At 57.5% G+C, this 27,403-nt stretch overlaps 1 protein-coding gene and 1 long non-coding RNA gene across 3 annotated transcripts in view; one reads left to right on the top strand and one right to left on the bottom strand.

The window, feature by feature from the left end:
* LOC138473785 (uncharacterized) overlaps positions 1-21,108 on the bottom strand; it is a 77,972-nt gene extending 56,864 nt beyond the window's left edge. The window contains exons 1-2 of the long non-coding RNA XR_011268915.1: positions 20,886-21,108; positions 10,862-10,953 (exon numbers count right to left, since the gene is read on the bottom strand). This is a non-coding gene — a long non-coding RNA (uncharacterized lncRNA). The remainder of the gene's footprint in view (positions 1-10,861; positions 10,954-20,885) is intronic.
* A 159-nt stretch (positions 21,109-21,267) lies between these two features.
* Positions 21,268-27,403, top strand: part of ENTPD7 (ectonucleoside triphosphate diphosphohydrolase 7) — a 482,207-nt gene continuing 476,071 nt past the window's right edge. Inside the window, exon 1 of one of the 2 annotated variants that reach the window (XM_069611530.1) lies at positions 21,268-21,350. The gene's annotated coding sequence lies outside the window, so the exon portion shown is untranslated. The other variant, XM_069611531.1, reaches the window with a different exon arrangement.

The following is a 27,403-nucleotide window of genomic DNA, read 5'->3' as shown; positions in this document are numbered from 1 at the left end:
TTTTTTTTAATACAATTTAGTTAGCATACTTCACTGTGTGGTGTCATCTCATTGGTTTCATGCATGTCATGTTGTGTGTTTTGCCATTATATTGCAACCATTGTGTGTGACGGACATGGGTTCATTAGCTTCTTGAACATTGGGGGTGTAACATGTGATTTCCATTTCCATGTGGGTGAATGGGTTACTTGGTAGGGCTTTTTGGATGTGGAGGCTGTCCATTACGCACATGATTGGGGATTGTGACCACCTGGTGGAGGGTGACCCTGCACTGCCGGGGGGTGGGGGTGGTGGGAGACATGAGTGGGGGCCTGGTGGAGGGTGACCCTGGATGCTGGGGGGGTGGGGGTGCAGGGGGACATGAGTGGGGGCCTGGTGGAGGCTGCCCCTGCACTGCTGGGGGGTGGGGGTGGTGGGAGACATGAGTGGGGGCCTGGTGGAGGGTGACCCTGGATGCTGGGGGGTGGGGGTGCAGGGGGACATGAGTGGGGGCCTGGTGGAGGCTGCCCCTGCACTGCCGGGGGGTGGGGGTGGTGGGAGACATGAGTGGGGGCCTGGTGGGGGCTGCCCATGGTGGCAGGGGGGTGGGGGTGGTGGGAGACATGAGTGGGGGCCTGGTGGAGGGTGACCCTGCACTGCCGGGGGGTGGGGGTGGTGGGAGACATGAGTGGGGGCCTGGTGGAGGGTGACCCTGCACTGCCGGGGGGTGGGGGTGGTGGGAGACATGAGTGGGGGCCTGGTGGAGGGTGACCCTGGATGCTGGGGGGTGGGGGTGCAGGGGGACATGAGTGGGGGCCTGGTGGAGGGTGACCCTGCACTGCCGGGGGGTGGGGGTGGTGGGAGACATGAGTGGGGGCCTGGTGGAGGGTGAGCCTGCACTGCCGGGGGGTGGGGGTGGTGGGAGACATGAGTGGGGGCCTGGTGGAGGGTGACCCTGCACTGCCGGGGGGTGGGGGTGGTGGGAGACATGAGTGGGGGCCTGGTGGGGGCTGCCCATGGTGGCAGGGGGGTGGGGGTGGTGGGAGACATGAGTGGGGGTCTGGTGGAGGGTGACCCTGCACTGCCGGGGGGTGTGGGTGGTGGGAGACATGAGTGGGGGCCTGGTGGAGGCTGCCCCTGGTGGCTGGGGGGTGGGGGTGGTGGGAGACATGAGTGGGGGCCTGGTGGGGGCTGGCCATGGTGGCAGGGGGATGGGGGTGGTGGGACACATGAGTGGGGGCGTGGTGGGGGCTGGCCATGGTGGCTGGGGGGTGGGGGTGGTGGGAGACATGAGTGGGGGCCTGGTGGAGGGTGACCCTGGATGCTGGGGGTGCAGGGGGACATGAGTGGGGGCCTGGTGGAGGGTGACCCTGCACTGCCGGGGGTGGGGGTGCAGGGGGACATGAGTGGGGGCCTGGTGGAGGGTGACCCTGGATGCTGGGGGGTGGGGGTGGTGGGAGACATGAGTGGGGGCCTGGTGGGGGCTGCCCATGGTGGCTGGGGGGTGGGGGTGGTGGGAGACATGAGTGGGGGCCTGGTGGAGGGTGACCCTGCACTGCCGGGGGGTGGGGGTGCAGGGGGACATGAGTGGGGGCCTGGTGGAGGGTGACCCTGCACTGCCGGGGGGTGGGGGTGGTGGGAGACATGAGTGGGGGCCTGGTGGAGGGTGACTCTGGATGCTGGGGGGTGGGGGTGGTGGGAGACATGAGTGGGGGCCTGGTGGAGGTTGACCCTGCACTGCCGGGGGGTGGGGGTGGTGGGAGACATGAGTGGGGGCCTGGTGGGGGCTGCCCATGGTGGCAGGGGGGTGGGGGGGGTGGGAGACATGAGTGGGGGCCTGGTGGAGGGTGACCCTGCACTGCCGGGGGGTGGGGGTGGTGGGAGACATGAGTGGGGGCCTGGTGGAGGGTGACCCTGCACTGCCGGGGGTGGGGGTGGTGGGAGACATGAGTGGGGGCCTGGTGGAGGGTGACCCTGGATGCTGGGGGGTGGGGGTGCTGGGGGACATGAGTGGGGGCCTGGTGGAGGGTGACCCTGCACTGCCGGGGGGTGGGGGTGGTGGGAGACATGAGTGGGGGCCTGGTGGAGGGTGACCCTGCACTGCCGAGGGGTGGGGGTGGTGGGACACATGAGTGGGGGCCTGGTGGAGGCTGCCCCTGCACTGCTGGGGGGTGGGGGTGGTGGGACACATGAGTGGGGGCCTGGTGGGGGCTGGCCATGGTGGCAGGGGGGTGGGGGTGGTGGGACACATGAGTGGGGGCCTGGTTGAGGCTGCCCCTGGTGGCTGGGGGGTGGGGGTGGTGGGAGACATGAGTGGGGGCCTGGTGGGGGCTGGCCATGGTGGCAGGGGGGTGGGGGTGGTGGGACACATGAGTGGGGGCCTGGTGGGGGCTGGCCATGGTGGCTGGGGGGTGGGGGTGGTGGGAGACATGAGTGGGGGCCTGGTGGAGGGTGACCCTGCACTGCCGGGGGGTGGGGGTGCAGGGGGACATGAGTGGGGGCCTGGTGGAGGGTGACCCTGCACTGCCGGGGGGTGGGGGTGGTGGGAGACATGAGTGGGGGCCTGGTGGAGGGTGACCCTGGATGCTGGGGGGTGGGGGTGCAGGGGGACATGAGTGGGGGCCTGGTGGAGGGTGACCCTGCACTGCCGGGGGGTGGGGGGGGTGGGAGACATGAGTGGGGGCCTGGTGGAGGGTGAGCCTGCACTGCCGGGGGTGGGGGTGGTGGGAGACATGAGTGGGGGCCTGGTGGAGGGTGACCCTGCACTGCCGGGGGGTGGGGGTGGTGGGACACATGAGTGGGGGCCTGGTGGAGGCTGCCCCTGCACTGCTGGGGGGTGGGGGTGGTGGGACACATGAGTGGGGGCCTGGTGGGGGCTGGCCATGGTGGCAGGGTGGTGGGGGTGGTGGGACACATGAGTGGGGGCCTGGTTGAGGCTGCCCCTGGTGGCTGGGGGGTGGGGGTGGTGGGAGACATGAGTGGGGGCCTGGTGGGGGCTGGCCATGGTGGCAGGGGGGTGGGGGTGGTGGGACACATGAGTGGGGGCCTGGTGGGGGCTGGCCATGGTGGCTGGGGGGTGGGGGTGGTGGGAGACATGAGTGGGGGCCTGGCGGAGGGTGACCCTGCACTGCCGGGGGGTGGGGGTGCAGGGGGACATGAGTGGGGGCCTGGTGGAGGTTGACCCTGCACTGCCGGGGGGTGGGGGTGCAGGGGGACATGAGTGGGGGCCTGGTGGAGGGTGACCCTGCACTGCCAGGGGGTGGGGGTGGTGGGAGACATGAGTGGGGGCCTGGTGGGGGCTGCCCATGGTGACAGGGGTGTGGGGGTGGTGGGAGACATGAGTGGGGGCCTGGTGGAGGGTGACCCTGGATGCTGGGGGGTGGGGGTGCAGGGGGACATGAGTGGGGGCCTGGTGGAGGGTGACCCTGCACTGCCGGGGGGTGGGGGTGGTGGGAGACATGAGTGGGGGCCTGGTGGAGGCTGACCCTGCACTGCTGGGGGGTGGGGGTGGTGTGAGACATGAGTGGGGGCCTGGTGGAGGGTGACCCTGGATGCTGGGGGGTAGGGGTGCAGGGGGACATGAGTGGGGGCCTGGTGGAGGGTGACCCTGCACTGCCGGGGGGTGGGGGTGGTGGGACACATGAGTGGGGGCCTGGTGGAGGCTGCCCCTGCACTGCTGGGGGGTGGGGGTGGTGGGAGACATGAGTGGGGGCCTGGTGGAGGGTGACCCTGCACTGCCGGGGGGTGGGGGTGGTGGGAGACATGAGTGGGGCCCTGGTGGAGGGTGACCCTGCACTGCCGGGGGGTGGGGGTGGTGGGAGACATGAGTGGGGGCCTGGTGGAGGCTGCCCCTGCACTGCTGAGGGGTGGGGGTGGTGTGAGACATGAGTGGGGGCCTGGTGGAGGGTGACCCTGGATGCTGGGGGGTGGGGGTGCAGGGGGACATGAGTGGGGGCCTGGTGGAGGGTGACCCTGCACTGCCGGGGGGTGGGGGTGGTGGGAGACATGAGTGGGGGCCTGGTGGAGGCTGCCCCTGCACTGCTGGGGGGTGGGGGTGGTGGGAGACATGAGTGGGGGCCTGGTGGAGGGTGACCCTGGATGCTGGGGGGTGGGGGTGCAGGGGGACATGAGTGGGGGCCTGGTGGAGGGTGACCCTGCACTGCCGGGGGGTGGGGGTGGTGGGAGACATGAGTGGGGGCCTGGTGGAGGGTGAGCCTGCACTGCCGGGGGGTGGGGGTGGTGGGACACATGAGTGGGGGCCTGGTGGAGGCTGCCCCTGCACTGCTGGGGGGTGGGGGTGGTGGGAGACATGAGTGGGGGCCTGGTGGAGGGTGAGCCTGCACTGCCGGGGGGTGGGGGTGGTGGGAGACATGAGTGGGGGCCTGGTGGAGGGTGACCCTGCACTGCCGGGGGGTGGGGGTGGTGGGACACATGAGTGGGGGCCTGGTGGAGGCTGCCCCTGCACTGCTGGGGGTGGAGGTGGTGGGACACATGAGTGGGGGCCTGGTGGGGGCTGGCCATGGTGGCAGGGGGGTGGGGGTGGTGGGACACATGAGTGGGGGCCTGGTTGAGGCTGCCCCTGGTGGCTGGGGGTGGTGGGAGACATGAGTGGGGGCCTGGTGGGGGCTGGCCATGGTGGCAGGGGGGTGGGGGTGGTGGGACACATGAGTGGGGGCCTGGTGGGGGCTGGCCATGGTGGCTGGGGGGTGGGGGTGGTGGGAGACATGAGTGGGGGCCTGGTGGAGGGTGACCCTGCACTGCAGGGGGGTGGGGGTGGTGGGACACATGAGTGGGGGCCTGGTGGAAGCTGCCCCTGCACTGCTGGGGGGTGGGGGTGGTGGGACACATGAGTGGGGGCCTGGTGGGGGCTGGCCATGGTGGCAGGGGGGTGGGGGTGGTGGGACACATGAGTGGGGGCCTGGTTGAGGCTGCCCCTGGTGGCTGGGGGGTGGGGGTGGTGGGAGACATGAGTGGGGGCCTGGTGGGGGCTGGCCATGGTGGCAGGGGGGTGGGGGTGGTGGGACACATGAGTGGGGGCCTGGTGGGGGCTGGCCATGGTGGCTGGGGGCTGGGGGTGGTGGGAGACATGAGTGGGGGCCTGGCGGAGGGTGACCCTGCACTGCCGGGGGGTGGGGGTGCAGGGGGACATGAGTGGGGGCCTGGTGGAGGTTGACCCTGCACTGCCGGGGGGTGGGGGTGCAGGGGGACATGAGTGGGGGCCTGGTGGAGGGTGACCCTGCACTGCCAGGGGGTGGGGGTGGTGGGAGACATGAGTGGGGGCCTGGTGGGGGCTGCCCATGGTGACAGGGGTGTGGGGGTGGTGGGAGACATGAGTGGGGGCCTGGTGGAGGGTGACCCTGGATGCTGGGGGGTGGGGGTGCAGGGGGACATGAGTGGGGGCCTGTTGGAGGGTGACCCTGCACTGCCGGGGGGGTGGGGGTGGTGGGAGACATGAGTGGGGGCCTGGTGGAGGCTGACCCTGCACTGCTGGGGGGTGGGGGTGGTGTGAGACATGAGTGGGGGCCTGGTGGAGGGTGACCCTGGATGCTGGGGGGTAGGGGTGCAGGGGGACATGAGTGGGGGCCTGGTGGAGGGTGACCCTGCACTGCCGGGGGGTGGGGGTGGTGGGACACATGAGTGGGGGCCTGGTGGAGGCTGCCCCTGCACTGCTGGGGGGTGGGGGTGGTGGGAGACATGAGTGGGGGCCTGGTGGAGGGTGACCCTGCACTGCTGGGGGGTGGGGGTGGTGGGAGACATGAGTGGGGGCCTGGTGGAGGGTGACCCTGCACTGCCGGGGGGTGGGGGTGGTGGGAGACATGAGTGGGGGCCTGGTGGAGGCTGCCCCTGCACTGCTGAGGGGTGGGGGTGGTGTGAGACATGAGTGGGGGCCTGGTGGAGGGTGACCCTGGATGCTGGGGGGTGGGGGTGCAGGGGGACATGAGTGGGGGCCTGGTGGAGGGTGACCCTGCACTGCCGGGGGGTGGGGGTGGTGGGAGACATGAGTGGGGGCCTGGTGGAGGCTGCCTCTGCACTGCTGGGGGGTGGGGGTGGTGGGAGACATGAGTGGGGGCCTGGTGGAGGGTGACCCTGGATGCTGGGGGGTGGGGGTGCAGGGGGACATGAGTGGGGGCCTGGTGGAGGGTGACCCTGCACTGCCGGGGGGTGGGGGTGGTGGGAGACATGAGTGGGGGCCTGGTGGAGGGTGAGCCTGCACTGCCGGGGGGTGGGGGTGGTGGGACACATGCGTGGGGGCCTGGTGGAGGCTGCCCCTGCACTGCTGGGGGGTGGGGGTGGTGGGAGACATGAGTGGGGGCCTGGTGGAGGTTGAGCCTGCACTGCCGGGGGGTGGGGGTGGTGGGAGACATGAGTGGGGGCCTGGTGGAGGGTGACCCTGCACTGCCGGGGGTGGGGGTGGTGGGACACATGAGTGGGGGCCTGGTGGAGGCTGCCCCTGCACTGCTGGGGGTGGGGGTGGTGGGACACATGAGTGGGGGCCTGGTGGGGGCTGGCCATGGTGGCAGGGGGGTGGGGGTGGTGGGACACATGAGTGGGGGCCTGGTTGAGGCTGCCCCTGGTGGCTGGGGGGTGGGGGTGGTGGGAGACATGAGTGGGGGCCTGGTGGGGGCTGGCCATGGTGGCAGGGGGGTGGGGGTGGTGGGACACATGAGTGGGGGCCTGGTGGGGGCTGGCCATGGTGGCTGGGGGGTGGGGGTGGTGGGAGACATGAGTGGGGGCCTGGTGGAGGGTGACCCTGCACTGCCGGGGGTGGGGGTGCAGGGGGACATGAGTGGGGGCCTGGTGGAGGGTGACCCTGCACTGCCGGGGGGTGGGGTTGGTGGGAGACATGAGTGGGGGCCTGGTGGAGGGTGACCCTGGATGCTGGGGGGTGGGGGTGCAGGGGGACATGAGTGGGGGCCTGGTGGAGGGTGACCCTGCACTGCCGGGGGGTGGGGGAGGGGGGAGACATGAGTGGGGGCCTGGTGGAGGGTGAGCCTGCACTGCCGGGGGTGGGGGTGGTGGGAGACATGAGTGGGGGCCTGGTGGAGGGTGACCCTGCACTGCCGGGGGGTGGGGGTGGTGGGACACATGAGTGGGGGCCTGGTGGAGGCTGCCCCTGCACTGCTGGGGGGTGGGGGTGGTGGGACACATGAGTGGGGGCCTGGTGGGGGCTGGCCATGGTGGCAGGGGGGTGGGGGTGGTGGGACACATGAGTGGGGGCCTGGTTGAGGCTGCCCCTGGTGGCTGGGGGGTGGGGGTGGTGGGAGACATGAGTGGGGGCCTGGTGGGGGCTGGCCATGGTGGCAGGGGGGTGGGGGTGGTGGGACACATGAGTGGGGGCCTGGTGGGGGCTGGCCATGGTGGCTGGGGGGTGGGGGTGGTGGGAGACATGAGTGGGGGCCTGGTGGAGGGTGACCCTGCACTGCCGGCGGGTGGGGGTGCAGGGGGACATGAGTGGGGGCCTGGTGGAGGTTGACCCTGCACTGCCGGGGGGTGGGGGTGCAGGGGGACATGAGTGGGGGCCTGGTGGAGGGTGACCCTGCACTGCCAGGGGGTGGGGGTGGTGGGAGACATGAGTGGGGGCCTGGTGGGGGCTGCCCATGGTGACAGGGGTGTCGGGGTGGTGGGAGACATGAGTGGGGGCCTGGTGGAGGGTGACCCTGGATGCTGGGGGGTGGGGGTGCAGGGGGACATGAGTGGGGGCCTGGTGGAGGGTGACCCTGCACTGCCGGGGGGTGGGGGTCTTGGGAGACATGAGTGGGGGCCTGGTGGAGGCTGACACTGCACTGCTGGGGGGTGGGGGTGGTGTGAGACATGAGTGGGGGCCTGGTGGAGGGTGACCCTGGATGCTGGGGGGTAGGGGTGCAGGGTGACATGAGTGGGGGCCTGGTGGAGGGTGACCCTGCACTGCCGGGGGGTGGGGGTGGTGGGAGACATGAGTGGGGGCCTGGTGGAGGGTGACCCTGCACTGCTGGGGGGTGGGGGTGGTGTGAGACATGAGTGGGGGCCTGGTGGAGGGTGACCCTGGATGCTGGGGGTGGGGGTGCAGGGGGACATGAGTGGGGGCCTGGTGGAGGGTGACCCTGCACTGCCGGGGGGTGGGGGTGGTGGGAGACATGAGTGGGGGCCTGGTGGAGGCTGCCCCTGCACTGCTGGGGGGTGGGGGTGGTGGGAGACATGAGTGGGGGCCTGGTGGAGGGTGACCCTGGATGCTGGGGGGTGGGGGTGCAGGGGGACATGAGTGGGGGCCTGGTGGAGGGTGACCCTGCACTGCCGGGGGGTGGGGGTGGTGGGAGACATGAGTGGGGGCCTGGTGGAGGGTGAGCCTGCACTGCCGGGGGGTGGGGGTGGTGGGAGACATGAGTGGGGGCCTGGTGGGGGCTGCCCATGGTGGCAGGGGGGTGGGGGTGGTGGGAGACATGAGTGGGGGCCTGGTGGGGGCTGCCCATGGTGACAGGGGTGTCGGGGTGGTGGGAGACATGAGTGGGGGCCTGGTGGAGGGTGACCCTGGATGCTGGGGGGTGGGGGTGCAGGGGGACATGAGTGGGGGCCTGGTGGAGGGTGACCCTGCACTGCCGGGGGGTGGGGGTCTTGGGAGACATGAGTGGGGGCCTGGTGGAGGCTGACCCTGCACTGCTGGGGGGTGGGGGTGGTGTGAGACATGAGTGGGGGCCTGGTGGAGGGTGACCCTGGATGCTGGGGGGTAGGGGTGCAGGGTGACATGAGTGGGGGCCTGGTGGAGGGTGACCCTGCACTGCCGGGGGGTGGGGGTGGTGGGAGACATGAGTGGGGGCCTGGTGGAGGCTGCCCCTGGTGGCTGGGGGGTGGGGGTGGTGGGAGACATGAGTGGGGTCCTGGTGGGGGCTGGCCATGGAGGCTGGGGGGTGGGGGTGGTGGGAGACATGAGTGGGGGCCTGGTGGGGGCTGGCCATGGTGGCAGGGGGGTGGGGGTGGTGGGACACATGAGTGGGGGCCTGGTGGGGGCTGGACATGGTGGCTGGGGGGTGGGGGTGGTGGGAGACATGAGTGGGGGCCTGGTGGAGGGTGACCCTGCACTGCCGGGGGGTGGGGGTGGTGGGAGACATGAGTGGGGGCCTGGTGGGGGCTGCCCATGGTGGCAGGGGGGTGGGGGTGGTGGGAGACATGAGTGGGGGCCTGGTGGAGGGTGACCCTGCACTGCCGGGGGTTGGGGGTGCAGGGGGACATGAGTGGGGGCCTGGTGGAGGCTGCCCCTGCACTGCTGGGGGGTGGGGGTGGTGGGAGACATGCATTGTTGATCAGTAGTGCAAGGTGACATGTGGGTTGGCTGGGGGCATGCCCATGGTGGATGGGCTGCCTGCGGGACATGAGCAGGGGTGCAGGGCGTGTGGAACTTCCCGCGCACCCCTGAAATGCACGTACCCTGCAGAATTTGCGTGTGGAACTTCCCGCGCACCCCTGAAATACACGTACCCTGCTCGCACTGGGACTATCGCGTGTGTAACTTCCCGCGCACCCCTGAAATACACGTACCCTGCTCGCACTGGAACTATCGCGTGTGGAACTTCCCGCGCACCCCTGAAATACACGTACCCTGATGGAATCGCGTGTGTAACTTCCCGCGCACCCCTGAAATACACGTACCCTGCTCGCACTGGGACTATCGCGTGTGTAACTTCCCGCGCACCCCTGAAATACACGTACCCTGCTCGCACTGGGACTATCGCGTGTGGAACTTCCCGCGCACCCATGTAATACACGTACCCGGCCAAATCACATGTGAGACTTCCCGCGCACCCCGGTATACACGCACACGTATTTTTTGTCAGCGGGTCCGTGTTTGTGGGTACCCCTTTGCACGTCATTTGTCCTGGAGGGCCACAGTATAGGACATTCTTCATGGCAGTATATAGGTGCTATTTGTTGGCGCACCTTTTGGCGCATATTTCTTACAGCCGCAGAGACGCTACCGCCTGCTTCCTTGTGGCGGTCGTGTTTGTGCCTGTGCGCTGGTTTGAGCGTGCGCTTTTTTGCCCTATTCTATTCCATGAATACGTGTTGTAGGCTAGCGTGTGGGCGTTCCGCGCACTTGTGCCCTGTACTTCCCCCGTGACGCCCACGTTTTGGCAAGTTGTTCCCCATTCCGAGTGTTACGCCCGTGTTCCGCCTATTTTTGTTGCGTGCGCCGCGCTATGTGCGATTTTCGCTCTGGCCTGTGCGATTTTCGCTGTGACCTGGCGCACGCTGTTAGATGGCCTGTGCGCCAACGTGCGCCGCGCACTTTTTTATCGCACATCCGCTGGTTTTCTCGCGCACGGACGTCCATGAATCGATGTGCGCTGCTTTTCGTGCAATTTTCGCACTTGCACTGCGATTTTCGCTATTCTACTGCGATTCGCACGTTTTTGCCCACTTGCGCCGCGCAAATTATTCCATGAATCGGCCTGTGTATGTCGTGTTACCATTTCAAGTTTTCAAAAATTAAAAATGCCTAAAAAATTAAAAATGTAAATGTCAAACACCACATGCAAAGATGTAAAACGAACCATGTAAAAAGGTTGGGGAAAGAAATCATTTTTTAAATTCCCCAAAAGATTGAAACAATGGCAAACAGCACATGCAAAAACTCAACAGGAACCGTGTGAACAGCTTGGGGGAAAAAGCCCTTGCAAAAATGGGTCAGAAATACTGGTTGGATTTAAAAAAACACCACATTGATACAAGTCTCAGAAGTCTCCCTGTTCAGATTGTGAAGTCTTAGCTCGAATTTCTTTTTGAAGTGTGGTCCTGGGCTCAGTCACATATTGGCAGCAAAAACCACACCTGGACGCACATTGCACAGGGCCGATATAAACCTTCAGCACTTCTACTCAACCAATGGTACATAGGGAAAAGAAATCCTTACCTGCCTGCGTGACTGGGTCAAGCGCTTCACTGGCTTTTTCTTGCTGAGACACAGGTGCTTAGATTGATACACCGACGCTTGGAGCTAAGCAGCTGCAATGAAAACAAACAGTTAGTTAAGGATACATGGGTCTACCTGAGACTTCTAAATTAAGATTAGATGTGCAGGGGTTAAAACCAGCTCTTGGTTGTTAGGCTTCAGCTAGCAAGCAGGACCTAACACTGGGAAACCAGGCGAGAGTACACACTGCTCTGCAAATGCAACTCCCACATGAGACGTGAGATTTCAGTACCCCCCCCAAACTGCACGAGAAAGGAACAGCCTCAAAAATAGGTTTGAAATCCCTGATTATGACCCCTAACTATACTTTAAAATTACCCCACCATCACCCACAGCAATATACAGTAGTTTTAAAAAAAGGCATTCTAACCGTCGGCAAGTCCTACTACAGATGTCAGGATTTTTTATGGTGCCACTGCTGCTGGGGACTTTGCTGTCCTAGATGGGATGATAGAGATAATTTGTGTTCCTGCAATTGAAAAAGTGCAATAAAACCCAATAAAAAAAATTATTGGAGACGTACCAGATTGACTGTACCAATATTTGCACACTATACTCTGCCAGTCAGCGCACATACTCCCCCGCACACAAAAGGGACCTAGGGTGCAGGGTCCTACTGGGAAATCTCCAAAGTTCCCTGTAGGCCAGTCCACCCCAGATGGCAGAAAGAACAGAGAGCAGTCAGAGCACATACCTGAAAACGTGACTCATGCTCAGTCACAGAGACAAAAAATGATAAGAGCATCACCTGGTTATATTTTACACTTTCTTTTCCCTGCCTAGAATAGTTGAGAAGTCGGGCCTGCTGGCATTCCAAGAATTCATCTATATATCTTACATTGAATCTGACACGCTAGTGCTTAACCCACCGGGCTAACTATCGGAAACATCAAGTAATAGCCATTTAGCTTTTGCTGCAATTCGGTGAAAGCACTCAAGTAGCAGCAGACTCTGCTGCAGCTGCCATGCCAAACAAGAGGGCCCCTAGCTTGTCTGCAACATATGGTGCCCCATGCAGGTGAAGGCATGGCATCCGCAGCAGAAAAATATACATGAATTCCACTTAAAATCACTTTGATGGCAGTGGTGCACCCAGGTATTGTTGGTAATGCAGTCATTTTAGTACATCAAGTGATTCATAGACTCGCTTAAGAGTAGATGGCTACTGGGGTAGCTCAGTAGATTGACAGACCGCTGTTGAGACGTTATATATGCAAAATATAATTATGTGTACTGATATATTGTTCTTGTTTCATTTAATGTGTTTAAGGTTAAATGTAACCAAAACAATAAAAACAAAAAATACAAAACTTGTTAATCAAATGACTTTTTCCAATTACTTATAAAAAAGTAAGTGTTATAAAATGTGTTTGGCCAGGGGATGGGTTGGGATAGGCAATGGGTTGGGGGTATTTCTGCATCTGTAGTGAAAATCAAAAGTTGGCAACCATGAACTCAGTTTAATTTTCTAATAACTGTTGTCAGCACAACGGAAGAATATATTTGTTATTAACCAGCTTGATAAACATCTTTATAAATATAACCTGTGATAAAACACAAAGGGTCACACAAATTACAGAGAATTGGAAATGTGCGAGTGACGGCTGGAGAAAGGAGCACAGCGAAGATTAGGTCACCGAGCCTCCAGCTTCCCTCTGCGAACCTGGGGGCTTGATGAAACCTGGTCATGGCTGAGGTAGGACAGGTCCCAAGATCCGGCCAGACATCTGATGCTGTATCTCGGACCCGTACCGAGCCGTTCCATGGACCAGAGGGGTGACGAGGCAGCCAAAGCAAGGGGCCCATTATTGTATTATTTCCGGCTCACCCACGGCAGATTGCTGAAGGCCAGCAATCTGCTGTGGGGAGCCGGATATCATACAATGCATGCTTGCATCCTCTCCCTTGTACCCCTCAAGGTGGAGGAACAGAGGGAGAGGGGTGTAGGGGGACCAGCATTGTAGTGATCCGACCCTCCTGCTCGCCTCCTCTCCCCACGCGTTCGCCTTCGTGTGTCCACAGGGGGCGAGGGAAGCAGAGGGACCGGCAAAGGCCTGAAATTCTCGCTTCCCAGCACCCCCTCTAACTGTAGTGTGGGGGATGAGCCGAGGTGCAGCAGCCATTACCAGGCAAGAAGACGCTGGCGGCACCAGCAGGAAGCAACAACGCAGCCTGGACGGGCGATCCAAATGTGGGGAAGCACACGTCTAGGCTGCTTTAATTTCCTGTTTCATGGCCACGCCCCCATCAAGTCTCACTGACTGAGCATGTGCATGGGGGGCCAGTGGCTCGCTATGCACAGTTAGGTGCGGCAAAGAAAAACAGTATGTTCTCATTTCTCGCCGTCCTGGATCACGTCCCCCCAGTCAGGGGGGGTGCCCCACAGATTGTAGACCTCTGCCTACAATATGGCTAGTTATAAAGCAAAATACTCAATTACTGTTATCTGGAGTCTGCATTTTCACTGTATACTACCATAGTATACATGAACACACAGGTATCTAGTCAGTGAGACAACGCAGGGAAATTAAGGAACTCTGTTCTATACAGACAGGGGAAGAAATGCCCTGGGGGTTCAGAGGGGGAAGAATCAAGAAAGACATTTTGTGATACAAACAGACTCTGGCCGGAGAACACATGGGTCCAGGGACAGGAAGAGAATCATGGAGGGACGCCCGAGTTGTGCTGAGAACTGACGTGCTGTAGTGCGTGTGTAGTAAGCAGTGCCCCCCCCCCTGAAATCATGGGCCCCCCTTGTGCTCCTTTACCTCAGCTGGGCACTTCTTTGTCTCCAACACATGCATCTATTTGAGGAAGCAACGTTTAGCAAAGGAAGTGCATTCGGCATAGTGTGTCCGGTGCTTTGCATTCCGCTGAACCTTCTGGAAACTCTGGGATAAGCTGTTTGGCCATAGATGCTCTAGGAACCGATAAAGCTGCAACTATCGAGGCTAAAACGGATGCGGTTTGTAAATGAAAATCTACAAAAAGTATTTCTCATCTCAATTTCTGTGCGTCCACCTGAAAGGATGCTAATAAAAATGAACTCCACTAGAAGACCCCTTAAAGCTATGCATGTACCGTGTTTCCGTTGCAGCGGTTTTAAACATAGTAATTTTCACTGTGGTGTTTTTTGCCACTTTTTTGTTTAAAATAAATATGTGTTCTGTGTTTGGGGTAGGGGATTGGGGGTGGGTGGTGGCTGGGTGAGGTGGTGGGGGCGGGCTAGAGAGGGATGGGGGAAACCGCATTAAGAAAAATGCTGCAGAACAATCGAGAGCTGTTAAATCAACCTGCATCCAAGAGCAGCTCCTCCAATCAGAACCAGGGGTGTGGTAGTTGCTGTGCACAAAAGATTATTTGCAGGACTACTTCTTACGTCACACATTGCCCTTTTATAGGCAGCACCTGGGCCCACCCTACTTTTGTCTGTGGCCCCCTCTGTGCCCCTCCTAAATGTGATTACTGGTCATGCCACTAGTAGTAAGAGGTGGGTGATCTGACTGGGCGAGTGGCAGCTTCGACTGGGCACGTGAGAGGAACTTCAAGGGAGCAGCAGAGGTTGGGTCGAGTTTTTGTTTTTGCCGATGGAGAACTCCTCGGGTTCTAGTCATTCTGGAACTCAGCGGCAGTCGGTTCATGCTAAGAAGAGGGATAAGTCACGGGATGATCGGGTGGGGGTTGTTCATGGTATCACTGTGTCTTCGAGGTACTCTGTGTTGGAGAGTGTGGGGGCAGAGGGAGCCAGGCATGAGGATAATACTTTCCAGCCAAGAAAAAATACAAAGATCTGCTGTTGCTGCAACCAAAATCAAAATAGCAAAAACAAAGCCACCGGCACACCTGCCTAACCTCCGGGTTTTTCCCGGAGACTCTGGTTTTTTAGACATTTCTCCGGGTCTCCGTGGAAGAGCCTGGAGTCTCCAGGTTTTCAGATCCCTCCATCCGATTGGCTACCGGCAGTGGTCTTTTGCAGCCAATCGATGGAGGATTGGACGGGAACCCGAAACGGCACGATTCCAGTATTACCACGTTTATTTAGCTTAAACTTGTATTCTTTTTGGCCAGTTTGCCTTATGTTGTAGTAGCCCTAAATTGAAGGGTCACTAAACCATAAGGCAAACTGGCCAAAAAGAATGAAAACTGAAGCAAAAAAAAAAAATATGCATTGAAAGCAGTATTCCTATTTTTTCAGCTTCCATTCTTTTAGGTCAGTTTGAGGGTCCACGCGGGTGGACAGAGTCCACTCACCTTTTTCAGAGGCTGGACTCAGTCACCCCAGCTAAAATTAGAAACATTGAAGGTCCTCTTTCAATTCATGAATTAGCTGACTGTTACATCCACCCTGCGTCCCGCTGCGCGGTGACACAGGGCGCGCTAATAAAAGCCCCGCCCCTGAGTACGGGAGGCAGTTCCGGGCCAACCCGAATGCGGTGTGCCTTGAGTTTCATTGCGCTCTCGCTGGAGCTGCCCCACCAGGCCGCGCAGCGTAGTTTCCACAGTGATCCGGTCTCCCCGCGTGCAGGGACGTGGAGCTCGGATCTAACAATGGCGACGAGGAGACCCAGACGAAACACACGCGCTCGGCGCTCAACGGGCTACTGAGTCCCCACGGCCATACATATACCAATTTGTGGACGCCCAGTGGGGGGGGGGGCACACACGTTACCCCCCACCCAAAAAAAAGAATTATAATAAAATAATCGAACTTCAGGGGAACACAAACCCCCACCAGCGCCATGTTGCACCCAGCCAACATAGAGCCAACCAGCAAATCGAGTGGAGGCACCAAGACAGTCTATCTGCCTCCCATGAACCAGAGACTCCAGGTAACATCGGAGGTGGCCCACTGTTGAACCACATCCACGAAGGCACGTGGTCAGCGCTGAATCCGGCGACCACTGCCCAGCTGGAAGATCAGAGAGATCGCCCGAGGACCAGTACTGAGGTGAGGCAAGCATTGCCCAACAATGGCCACCGGGGCATCCACCCCTAGACCCAGCCCACCCTCAAGATTGGCGGCAAATCTATCGATGTCATCACCACAGGCTCGCCCGCAAGGGAACTCCTCGGGCATGATCCAGCCTTTTGACCCTTTTACAGACCCGTCATCAGTTGGCCCCAGGTGGCAACTATGGATACTGAAATTCGAAATGGCGATGGACTGCAAGGACATAACGACTGCCAGGAAGATGAGGTCGCACCTGCTGCTAAACATGGGAGATGAGGTACTACGCATATTCAACTCTTTAACCATTGATGATGGCCAGGACGTATACCAACAGGCAAAAGATGCCCTGACGGTGCACTTTCTCCCACAATTAAACCCAGACTATGAAACCTTCATATTCTGCACCACCATTTAGGCAGAAGAAGAAACTTTGGACGCATACCATACACGACTGAGGAAGTTAGCCGTCTCATGCGAATTCACGAACGTCGAAAAAGAAATCCAGAGGCAACTAATAAATGGTATCCAATCTGAAAAACTGAGACGGATGATACTTAGTGAGAAAGACATCTCCCTCACACGGATTCTTGAACTAGGTCGACAAAGAGAACTGGCACACACCAGGGCTGCTAACATGGGGGCAACACTACAAAAATTACAGCCGCCCTCGCTACAGCCATGGTGTCCCATGTCACCAACAGACAATTCACGAGGGACGAAGCTGGTGGTGGCCACGGACAAAACAGGTGGCAGCCACGTATCCCGGGTCCCACAGAGTGTGGATGGTGTGGTGGAGCGTGACATGGATGGCGAAACTGCCCTGCGCAAGGAACGACATGCGGGGCATGTGGTAGAAAGGACCACTATGCGAAAGTATGCCGATCAGTGGGCACCCCGGCACAGCCTCCACAACATCCTCAAGAAAAGAGCGGGACCAAGAAGAAGAAGCAGGCCAGTGCACGGCAAGTTGAAACCGCCAATTGAGGAAGACCACAACATGAAGCCAGAAGGGAACAAGGAAGAAAAGGCAGGAAGATCTACCTAGTGTCTGCGTTGAATCAAGGGCAGATAACACAGAGAAAGAACCACCTAAGGCGCAAATGTTTGGTCACCCTCCAAGATCAGCAAGTATGGATGACCATCGACACGGGAGCCTCCGTAAACGTCATGCCCACAAGCATGTTCCAGACGTTACAACCACAACCAGAGTTGAAAGTCACGGACACACTGTTGTTTGTGTATGGCAGCAAGAAGCCCCTACCGGTCGTAGGCAGGTTCCGCACCACTCTCGTCCACAGCGAAAACAAACTACGATCCAAAATCTACGTCGTGAAGGCAGGGATCGAATGCCTTTTGAGTGGGGACGTGGCTGAAGATCTAGGTGTGGTCAAGTTCATCTGCCAAGTGGATGAGATGCAAGAAGTTGAGAACATTTTGAAACATTACCCCAACCTGCAGAAGGGGATAGGGTGTTTGAAAGGAAAGACAATAAGACTCCACATTGATGTGTCGGTACAGCCGAAGGCAGTGAGACACAGGAGGACACCGTTCCACATGCGAGAACAAGTGGAGAAAGAACTCAAAGTGCTGGAAGAAGCCGGAATAATAGAGGGAGTGACTGGGCCTACGCCATGGGTCTCCCCGATGGTAGTAACAAGAAAGCCTAAACAACCCGGTAAAGTCCGGATTTGCATTGATATGCGTCTTCCAAATACCGCCATCAAGCGGGAGCGCCACATTACGCCCACAATAGCCGAAATTGTGGCCGACCTCACAGGGTCACGAGTGTTCTCCAAAGTTCACAGAGACTCTCACTACATAACGACCTTCTCGACACATCTGGGGCTGCGGAGATACAAACGCCTGAGCTTCGGGATATCATCGGCGGCCGAAGTCTTCCAACAAACAATTCAAGAGGTCATGCGAGACATTCCTGGTGTCCTCAATGTGAGCGACTACATCCTGATCCACGCTCACGACAGAGAAGAACATCTCAAGAGGCTCCAAACACTTCTGGGCAGGCTTGAAGATGCTGGATTAACAATACACAAGAAAAAGTGCACATTTCTCAAGTCGGAAATCACGTTTTTTGGGTACAAATTCAGCAGCACGGACATTTCCCCTGACCCCCAGAAGGTCGCAGACATTCAAGCTGCAAGCCCGCCAATGACACCCACGGAAGTGCGCAGTTTCCTGGGCATGGCCACCTACTGTGGTAGGTTCATCCGAAATCTAGCAACTCTTTCAGAGCCCCTATGCGAACTGACCAAACAAAACACCAAATGGGAATGGGGCAAGAGTGTCAGGAGGCCTTCGAAAACATTAAGGAGTCCCTGTCCGTCGACACAAGAATGGCGTACAATGACACTGAGCTCCCGACGGAGCTGTTCGTGGACGCGAGCCCCGTAGGGCTAGGGGCCATCCTCATGCAAGTCACCAAAGAAGGGGAGAAGAGGCCCATCGCATACGCATCAAGAGCTCTCACTATGACAGAACAGCGGTACTCCCATATTGAGAAGGAGGCCATTGCCGTACTATGGGGGTGTCGTCATTTTCACTGAGATTTACGGCGGTAACAGATCACAAACCTTCCTACCCATCTTCATGGGTACGTTGTCGCACCCACCAGCAAGAATAACCAAATGGCTGCTGCACCTCCAGCAGTACAACTTTGAACTGACCTACCAGCCGGCAGCGGAAACCCGGTGGATTTTCTCTCGAGGCACCCTCGAGAGGCTACCTCACAAGAAATCCAAGTAGCCGAAGAGACCGAGGAACACATATGCCAGGTGGTGCGAGCCATGAGACCAAACGCTGTCACTATCGAGGACATTGAATCAGAGACCCACAAAGACCCATGCTGCGACCTGGTGAAGGATGCTATCATCTCAGGCGACTGGAAAACCTTCATGAAGAACACCCACAACAGGACAATGGTAGCAAAAGGTTTTCTTTCTGGGATGTTCACCGTGAGACAAGACCTGTCGATCACGGAGAGTGGACTTCTGCTCAGGGGAAATCGGATTGTCATCCCACCGACCATACAAGACAGAATAGTGGCACTGGCCCACGAAGGACATCAAGGTATGGCGCGGACAAAAGCTCATATCAGGCACCGGGTGTGGTTCCCACAGATTGACGAGAAGGTTGAGAATCTGATAAACACATGCCTACCCTGCCAGATTACCGGGGCGCCATCTGAACCAGAACCCATTCAGTCGCCGGAATGTGGTCTGGGCCGATGGGATGCGATTAGCATCGATTTCTGCACCGTACAGGATGGCTTATACCTCCTGGTTGCCATTGATGACCATTCACGGTATCCTGAGGTCGAGATAGTAGAATCCACAGCAGCGGAGGTGGTCATCCCTGCGATGGAGAAGATGTTTGCGACACACGGTCTACCCACCACCGTCAAGAGCGACAATGGTCCCCCTTTCCAAGCGGAGGAGCTCAAACAGTACCTGCACAAACTAAACATCAAGTACCATCATATCATGCCGAGATGGCCCCAGGCGAACGGTGATGTAGAACGTTTCATGAGGACCCTGAAAAAAGTACTGAGGCTGTCAAAGGCGAATGCCAACCCGTGGAAAGTTGACCTGTACTGTTTCTTGCGGAACTACAGGGTCACCCCTCACAGCACGACGGGCATCCCACCAGCCGATCTAATGCATGGCACCGTAATAAAATCCTCGATTCCACATCACCCCAGCAGGACCCCGGACGAGGTCAACAAGGAGCGCACGGAGAGAAGGAGAATGAATGCCAATGCACACATGAGTGTCAAGAGGAGGGCGAAACCGTCTGACCACCAGGTGGGCGACCAGGTGGTCATGCTGTGAAATCCGACAAAGTTGAAATTGGACACTAGATATGAAGAACTCCCGTGGACCGTCAGTGGGAGGCAAGGGACCATGGTGACGGTAACGAGAGGACGCCGCCAGGTGACACGAAATGCGTTGTGGTTCAAAGCAGTGCCCGCAACCTGTGGACTGATGGTGAAGGCCACCAGGATGAGGAAGCATCTCAGTCAAACGAAGAAGAGCCCACGCACCTCCAGGACGAAGCAGCAGTCGGGGACAGGACTTGGGAGCAGTGGAGCGAGCCGGACATGGGTGAGTCGGACAAAGAATGTGAGGCACCCAGTGGGACAGTGAGCATCAGCCCCCGAGGCGAGCGATACAGCTTGAGAACGGCCACGAGACCGTCCGCCAGGTTCAAAGACTATGTATGTTAGTTTGGCCCCTTGTGGACTATGAGCAAGGAGGGCCCCTAGATGCTTGATAGTTAAAGTTTGTAGCATGTTGTGTTCATCATTAAACTTATTTGAAATAAAGGAGGAATGTTATATCCTCCCTGCGTCCCGCTACGCGGTGACGCAGGGCGTGCTAATAAAAGCCCCACCCCCGAGTCCGGGAGGCAGTTCCGGGCCAACCCGAATGCGGTGTGCCGTGAGTTTCATTGCGCTCTCGCTGGAGCTGCGCCACCAGGCCGCGCGGCCTAGTTTCCACAGTGATCCGGTCTCCCCGCGTGCAGGGACGCGGAGCTCGGATCTAACACTGACCTCAGGGATTGAACCACAGCCATCAGGTTTGCAGGCTGAACACCTCACCACCACAAATACGTTATAAATACGTAACTAAAAAAAAAAAACAAAAAAAACAATTCCTGTAACAGCGCCTCGATGCCTGCGGGCTGTGTGAGCGCTTTATAAATGTAAAAAATAAAAAAAATAATAACAACTAAGGTGAAATGTCCAATTTCGTACTGCAAGTTCCAGGGAAAACCTTTGTATTGGTTCTTGGAGTTTAAAACATGCACAGATGTTAACGTTTTCACAAACATTATTTGAGGAAAATATCCTCTCTTGGTTTTGTGTGTGTATTCCTTTATGCGAATGCTATTTGTCCTAGGCACTTTGTGTCCATGGACATTCATATTTATTGCATTCCACTGTAAAGTGCAAACTGCAAACATGTTTCCAAAGACGGCTACAAGAGGCGAGTTTACCTTTTTGACAGGTGGGCGGGGCGTGCGGGCGGAGCCGTGTGCAAATGGCCTGAGTCTTTGTGACTGTGGGCGGGACATTAATCTCAGGGTTTTTTATTTTCAAATGTAGGCAGGTATGGCCACAGGCACCCAAATATACATGGCGCTTCGAAACACTTCTGAGATGTATAAGTGCCTTATAAATAAACAATACATAAATAGCTTGTTGTGCACGGAATGAAGTCCTGCTTCCTCCATGAATCGCTTCCTAAGCACGTAGACTTCTATGTGAAACGCCACGACGACTTAGAAAACGTAAAAAACGTCATGTCCTATTAAAGGCATTTCAGGAACTGTCGGCCAACTTTTAAAGATACATACAATGCTATCGGGTCTCACAGGGACTTTAAATATGTGATTGATAATGAAGGCAACATAAGGCTTCCCTTTACGAAACGCTCATTTAATGATTCCAGACAGCATCAGGTGAGTGCAATTTCTCTTAGCATCCATTAGCTCGCGTCATTCTCGTCCCTTTGTTGTTATATTGGTAAGAGGAGCCCTTTTGCAGCCTCTGGAAATGCACGTTGAAGATGCTGCAGCTGGAATTCCTTGAATTGTACTCATCACATGTTCAAATTAAACATTGTAAGTACGTCACTCTAAATGACACAGGCAGCCTGTTGTTGGTATTGTAGACCTAGTAGCTGCCCGAAGCTCAGTTACGGTGCAGTTCATGCTCCGGAATGCTCGCAGAGGCAGTAACTGCTGTGCAGCCGCTATACAGACCGTGCTCTGGTGTAAGTGAGTCATATATATAAAGACCTGCGCCGCTAATGATGGCAGACGTGTACTGTCTCCAGTTCCAGTGCCTGCTCTGAAAGTCATGATTCCCCCAGGACTAATGGCTGCAGGTCTGGTACTTTCTCTGGGTCTAATGACCCTTCTGTGGATAATAACTGCAGGCACAGTGTCTGTTCTCAGTCTAATGGCTTCACCCCGGTGAATAGCAGCAGACACCTTCTCTAGCGCTAATGTCCTTTGGCTGGAGCGCATGAGTGCAGGCACAATACCTGTTCTGGAGCTAAAGACTTCCTATACAGTACATATGCACAAACTTAGGTGAATTAATTACTTTTGGGTTTGACACAAACTTAAGTTGAAACTCACAAATGTATGGGAAACCTTTTGCTATCACACATGATGCTGTTTAACTAACATGTCAGCTACATAAGAGAAATGGACATGCGTCCGTATCGACAATTTATTTTAAAGTGCCAGTTTTACCCCAGCTTCGCAGAGTACAGATGACGGCATAGAATATGTCAACAAATGTGTTCTGCCCTTTACACATCATGTGAAAACTCACTACTCCGTGTTTTGTGCTAATCTAAATGCACTCCTTGACCTGCATGCTGAACAAACCTTATCTGCCTGTTATATAGAAGTGCTCACAAACTCAAAAACAGTGTGGTTTTCTACTTTTCAAATGGTGTTATTTTTTTTTTGAAAAGCATTACCTCCACTCTTCTCCCAGTTCTTACCTCACGAGGCCCCTGCCTCCGACACAGGACCTTCTTCTATTTATTTAAATCCCTATAACTCCTCCCCCCACATCCACGTCACTCAGTTTTAATTTTTCCCGCCTCTGGCAGGTTGGACTTTTTCTTCCCGGTGCGGGGCACAAGAGAGCACTGATTGCTGACCCCCTGGGGGCGCTGTGTGGCAGGACCTTCGACTCCCTCTGGTGCGGCACTGCTCCTGGGTCCCCTGCAGAGCTTGGGGTCCCAGTTGAGCGGGATTGCCTCGCTCGGTTCTTTGCTGGGGTCCGGACCGCAGTGTGGGCATTGGGTCCTGCTCGGCCTGGGGGAAGGTAAGACGAGGGGAGGGGGCTCTGTGCTTGCTGTTTTTCCCCTCTCCTGCTGGTATGGCCATCTTGGCGTCCCATTCATGCTGGCGCCTTGGTGTGCCTTACGGAGGCTGGTGCCTCGCCCGGTTGTGTTTTGCGAGGTTGTAGGCCGGCGTGAGGACATCACGGCCTGGGTCCTGCAGGGCCCGGGATGCGGGAAGGAGTTGGGGGCTTTGTGAATGTTTGTGCCCTGATTCTCCTGCCATTGCGGCCGTGCAAGGATATGCCTCCTGGTTGATGCAGTGTTGCCTAGGGCATTGTTTTGTTTGTTTTTTCCCTCTTGGTTGGTACCTTCTGGAGGGGTACCCATTAGCTCGACAGGCCGTTTCCTCTTGCTCTGTGTACACATCTTTATTGGCTGCATCTTTGAAGACGCTCTAGCTGAGAAGTGGGGACGTTAAGAAATGATGGCAAGCACTTGGCAGTATGGGCTAGCCTTCCCTTTGTTGTGAGGCCTCTCTGCTTCTTGTTGTGGGGTGACAGTGGCAGAGACTCTTTGAAAGTGCGGGGGCTCTGTTCTGTTGCAGGCATGTCACATGCCACCCGCTCCTCAGACACACACAGCCCAGGATGCACTGGATGTTAGCTGCATTCTCTGCGTGCAGCCTGTGAAAACGACGCAGATTTGGACACGTCTGCAAGCACTATCTTACGGCCGGAAGGGTAGCAGCCTGGCAGAGTCTACACTTCGGGGGTTCGAGTCTCAGCGGGGCTGACTCGGCCCTTCTTCTTTCCCAGGCCGACACATTGAGAACCATTTAGAGCATGGGGCTACCAGCTACTTGATGCAGGGCTCAAGCCCCCTTTCAGTCATGTGCTATGTACACAGGTGGCGAGTTAGTGGTGTGTTTGGGTCTGTGCTAGCCATGGACGCAGGCTTCTTGTCCTGTCCTCTTCCTCTGAACTGCGCGGGGGACGGACGAAGGAGATGAATTTCTTTTCCCTTGTCTGGCATGGAATTATAGAAACTGCTTATGCATCATGGAAGTAACGGCCATGCAGGGGGTTCCCAGTGTCTCTTCTTTTAGGGCCTTAGTCCTCCGGTGCCGACGTGTTGCTTTCACGCCTCCTCTCAGACGCGTGGAAGTAATATGGCAGATGGTGGCACATGTCGGTGCTTAAAGGGGTTCTCGGAGCCCCTGGTGCCGGTGGAGGGGGCTGTCCCTTCAGTGAGTTTTCCAGTATAGGCATACCCCCAGGTATGGGATTGCCTTTGGTGTCTGCTATCCGGATGGATTGCGTTGCCCCGCTTTGTGACAGTACTCTGCCCATTGATGCCAGCCAGGTGGCTCCTCTGTTGGCTGAGGGGGCCATGGTCTACTGGACTACTGGGCCGGCCTGTATCTTCCTTTTGATAGGTCGGATCTTTTTGTGGGCTGATAAGCATGCTGTTATATTCAACGTCCTGTGATTTTCCTCTGGTGCAAGGGCAGTGACTGGCGGTTTTCCCTGGCTCCTCGTCTCTTCTCGTAGGTGTATGGGACCGGTGGGGTTTGGCTTCCTGGGTAATGGGCTCCTTCCGGAGGGGGGTATCAGTTGCCGTTCCTGTCTCCTCCTGTCCAGGTTTGCATGGTTAGGATTTTGGTACCCAGCTCACGGACCAAGTAGTTGGCTATGGGATCCGTTCTCTCTGAATTGTTGTTGTGGGTTACCGTCTTGCCCATTCCTCTCCCTGTTTGGGGTCAAGTTTTCTACTTGCAGGTGTTCCTGGTCCTTATGCCTTCTAGGATGTCACCTGCTTATGTGTCTCGAGGCCCTGCACTGCTTGTCCGGATGGAACGCTTCAACGTGGAGGCTTTGCGGAACATAATCTGGATGTTGTGCAGGGCGGATTTGGATGAGATCACAGCGTTTTCGGTTCCCAGTGCTCCCGTGTGGGGTGCGATCGGCTCCCGGAGTGTTCTCCATGCTGGTGACTCCCCTGGTGGTGCATTTGCATCTGCAGGGAGTGCACATTTTATTTTTTTTCCCTACCTGGACGATTGGTTGGTCGAGGAGTCCTATCGGCAGGCTATCCTGCCTCGTCTCCCTTTAGTCTGCCAGGCGTTGCGGGACTGAGGTTTGCTAGTGAACTGGCGGAAATCTCAGCTGGAGCCTTCTCAGTATCTAGTTTTCATTTAGGAACTGGTTTGTACCGGGATGGAGAGGATGTTCCTGTCCCTAGGGAGGGTCCGTCGCTTGCTGGCTGTTCTGGGCATGGTTCTCAGAAGGCAGTATGTCTCGGCTCACCTGTTGCTGAAGTTACAGGGCACGTGGCATCTTTGTGTTTTCTAGTTCCTTGGGCCCGTCACGTCCCCTGGTGTCTTATACTCTCTCCCACTGGCTCCCGGCGTCTCAGCTTTCGAAGCTTTGATTTCAGTGTCCCCAGCGCTGCAAGTCTCCCCACTATGGTGGCGGGGGGTTCCAAATCTACAGGCTGAGGTGTCCATGGTCCTTCCTCCTGTGGCCTCTCTTACTACCAACGCCAGCAGAATGGGTTGGGGGGGGCTACATTGGGGGTCCTCTTAGCTCAATGGTTGTGAGATCTGGGGAGAGCCGTCGATCATACAATTGGCGAGAGTTGTGTGCCATTCTCCGAGCTCTGGTGTACTTCGAGGAGTTGCTGGACGGTCGGGTGGTTTTTGGTCCGAACGGACAATACAACGCCCTTGGCATATGTCAACCGCAAAAGGGGTTCCGGACGCTCCTTGAATGCTCTGGCAGCACTGATAGGCACCTGGGGGGAAGTGCATCTGGTGTCTCTGGTGGCCTCACATATCAGGGGGGTGGACAATTTTCAAGCGGATCTTCTCACTCTGGTTTCACTCCTCTGCGGAACTGGTCCTGTCGGCCCAGGTCTTTGCAGTGACCTGTGTCAGTTTAGGGTCCCCTGTTCTAGACCCGTTTGCATCCCCGGCCTCAGCAGTAGTTCCTCTTTTGCTCACGGTTTTCAGGCCGAGGGTATTGGGGGGTGGACGCCCTCTCTGTACAGTGGCCTTGGGTTTTTTCCTTTATGCCTTTCCACCTATTGCCCTTCTGCCCCGGGCGGTTCAACGCATCAGAGTGTCCAGGGTGACTGTGTTGTTGTTAACTCCGTTCTGGTCCCGCTGGAGTTGGTTCCCCTCTCTGTTGGAGCTTCAGTACTAGGAACCTTGGCTGGTTCTGAGGTGGCAGTGTCCCCTTCAAGGAGATCTGCGGTTGGAAGTCCGCCGGATGTAATGGACAGTGTGGCTATTGCTCAGTCTAGGCTTATATCTCAGGGGTTCTCAGGTCTGTAGTTGAGTCCATAATGGATGCTCTTGGACCTTCCACTCTGAAGGTGTTCAGCAGGCATTGGGGCCATTTCCGAGACTGGTATGGGCGGTCTGGGATCCCTCCCCTGTGTTCTGGCCTCCCTGCTATCCTTGAATTCCTCCAGGAGGGGTTTTGACAAGGGCCTGGCGGTTCTTTCCACGCTTCGCTCTCAGTGGGCCTCCATTAAATTCCTTTTGGGGGACTTTGTTGGTCACTTGGATTGGGAGGTGTTGTTGGGGAAGTTGCTCCGGGGTTTTTCTTCTTCCTGTCCTTGTACTGATAAAGGGCTTCCCCCTTGGGACCTCCCTCTTGTCTTCCGGTTCCTTCAAGGGCCTCCTTTTGAGCCCATTTCCGGGATTGATATCAAACATCTTACACTGAAATCTGTTTTTCTTATTGGCATCACTTCTGCCCGTAGGCTTGGGAAGATTGGGGCTCTTATGTCGCCCTCCTTTCCTGAGGGCGCTGCCGGACTCAGTGGTGCTGAGGTGTGGTCTGAAGTTTCTCCCTAAAGTTGTCTCTCGGTTTTTCACACCTCTCAGGATCTGGTTATCTCTGACTTCTTTCATGATCCGAAAACGCCTGAGGAGGTGGCTTGGCATAGCATTGATGTCCGGCGGGCCTTGTTGGAGTATTTGGCTAGGGTTGCTCTTTTCCGCCAATCTGATAGTCTTATGATTGGTTGTGGTCCGGCTGGGGCATAGGGCGGAAGGCATCTGTGGTTTCTATTTTCTGGTGGTTCCGTGTTGTGATCTCCATGGCCTATGTGGCTTCTGGCCTGCCTGTGCCTGCACACGATCAGGGGCGGTCCACCGGGGATTTGGCGGATTCCTGGCCCGATGCAAGGAGGTTTTCTCTGCAAGAGATTTCTATGGCTGCCGCCTGGGCTGGTCTAAGCACTTTTCATCAACCGCTATGGGTTGAGTTTCTCCCTCTCAGGGGTTTGTTCCTTCGGGGTTGGCTTTTTTTCTGTGGGGATGTGAATTAAGAGTTATTGTTGGTGTGTGTTTTGCGGCACTGTTTTTGGCTCTGTCTCTCATTGGGACATTTTCCCTGTCTCATTGGGACATTTTCCCTGTTGCTGCTTTGGTATACCTCATGAGGTAAGTACTGGGACGAGGAACAGTGGATGTGGAGGTAATGCTCTGATTACTTACTGGTAATTTTCATTACTCCTAGTCCTACTCTTCCTCGTCACAGTATTGTCGACCCTCCCTGCGGGGAAGGTCGCATGCTCCGGCTTGGTAATATGAAACTGAGTGACGTGGATCTGGGGGAGGAGTTATAGGGATTTAAAGAAATAGAAGAAGGTCCTGTGTCGGACCTCATGAGGTACGTACTCTAACGAGGAAGGGTA

This window comes from Ambystoma mexicanum, chromosome 8 (genome assembly GCF_040938575.1).
Source record: "Ambystoma mexicanum isolate Mex_15411 chromosome 8, UKY_AmexF1_1, whole genome shotgun sequence".
Taxonomy (NCBI): domain Eukaryota; kingdom Metazoa; phylum Chordata; class Amphibia; order Caudata; family Ambystomatidae; genus Ambystoma; species Ambystoma mexicanum.
Note: the sequence above shows the minus strand (reverse complement) of the source record. Positions and strands in the feature narration are given on the sequence as shown.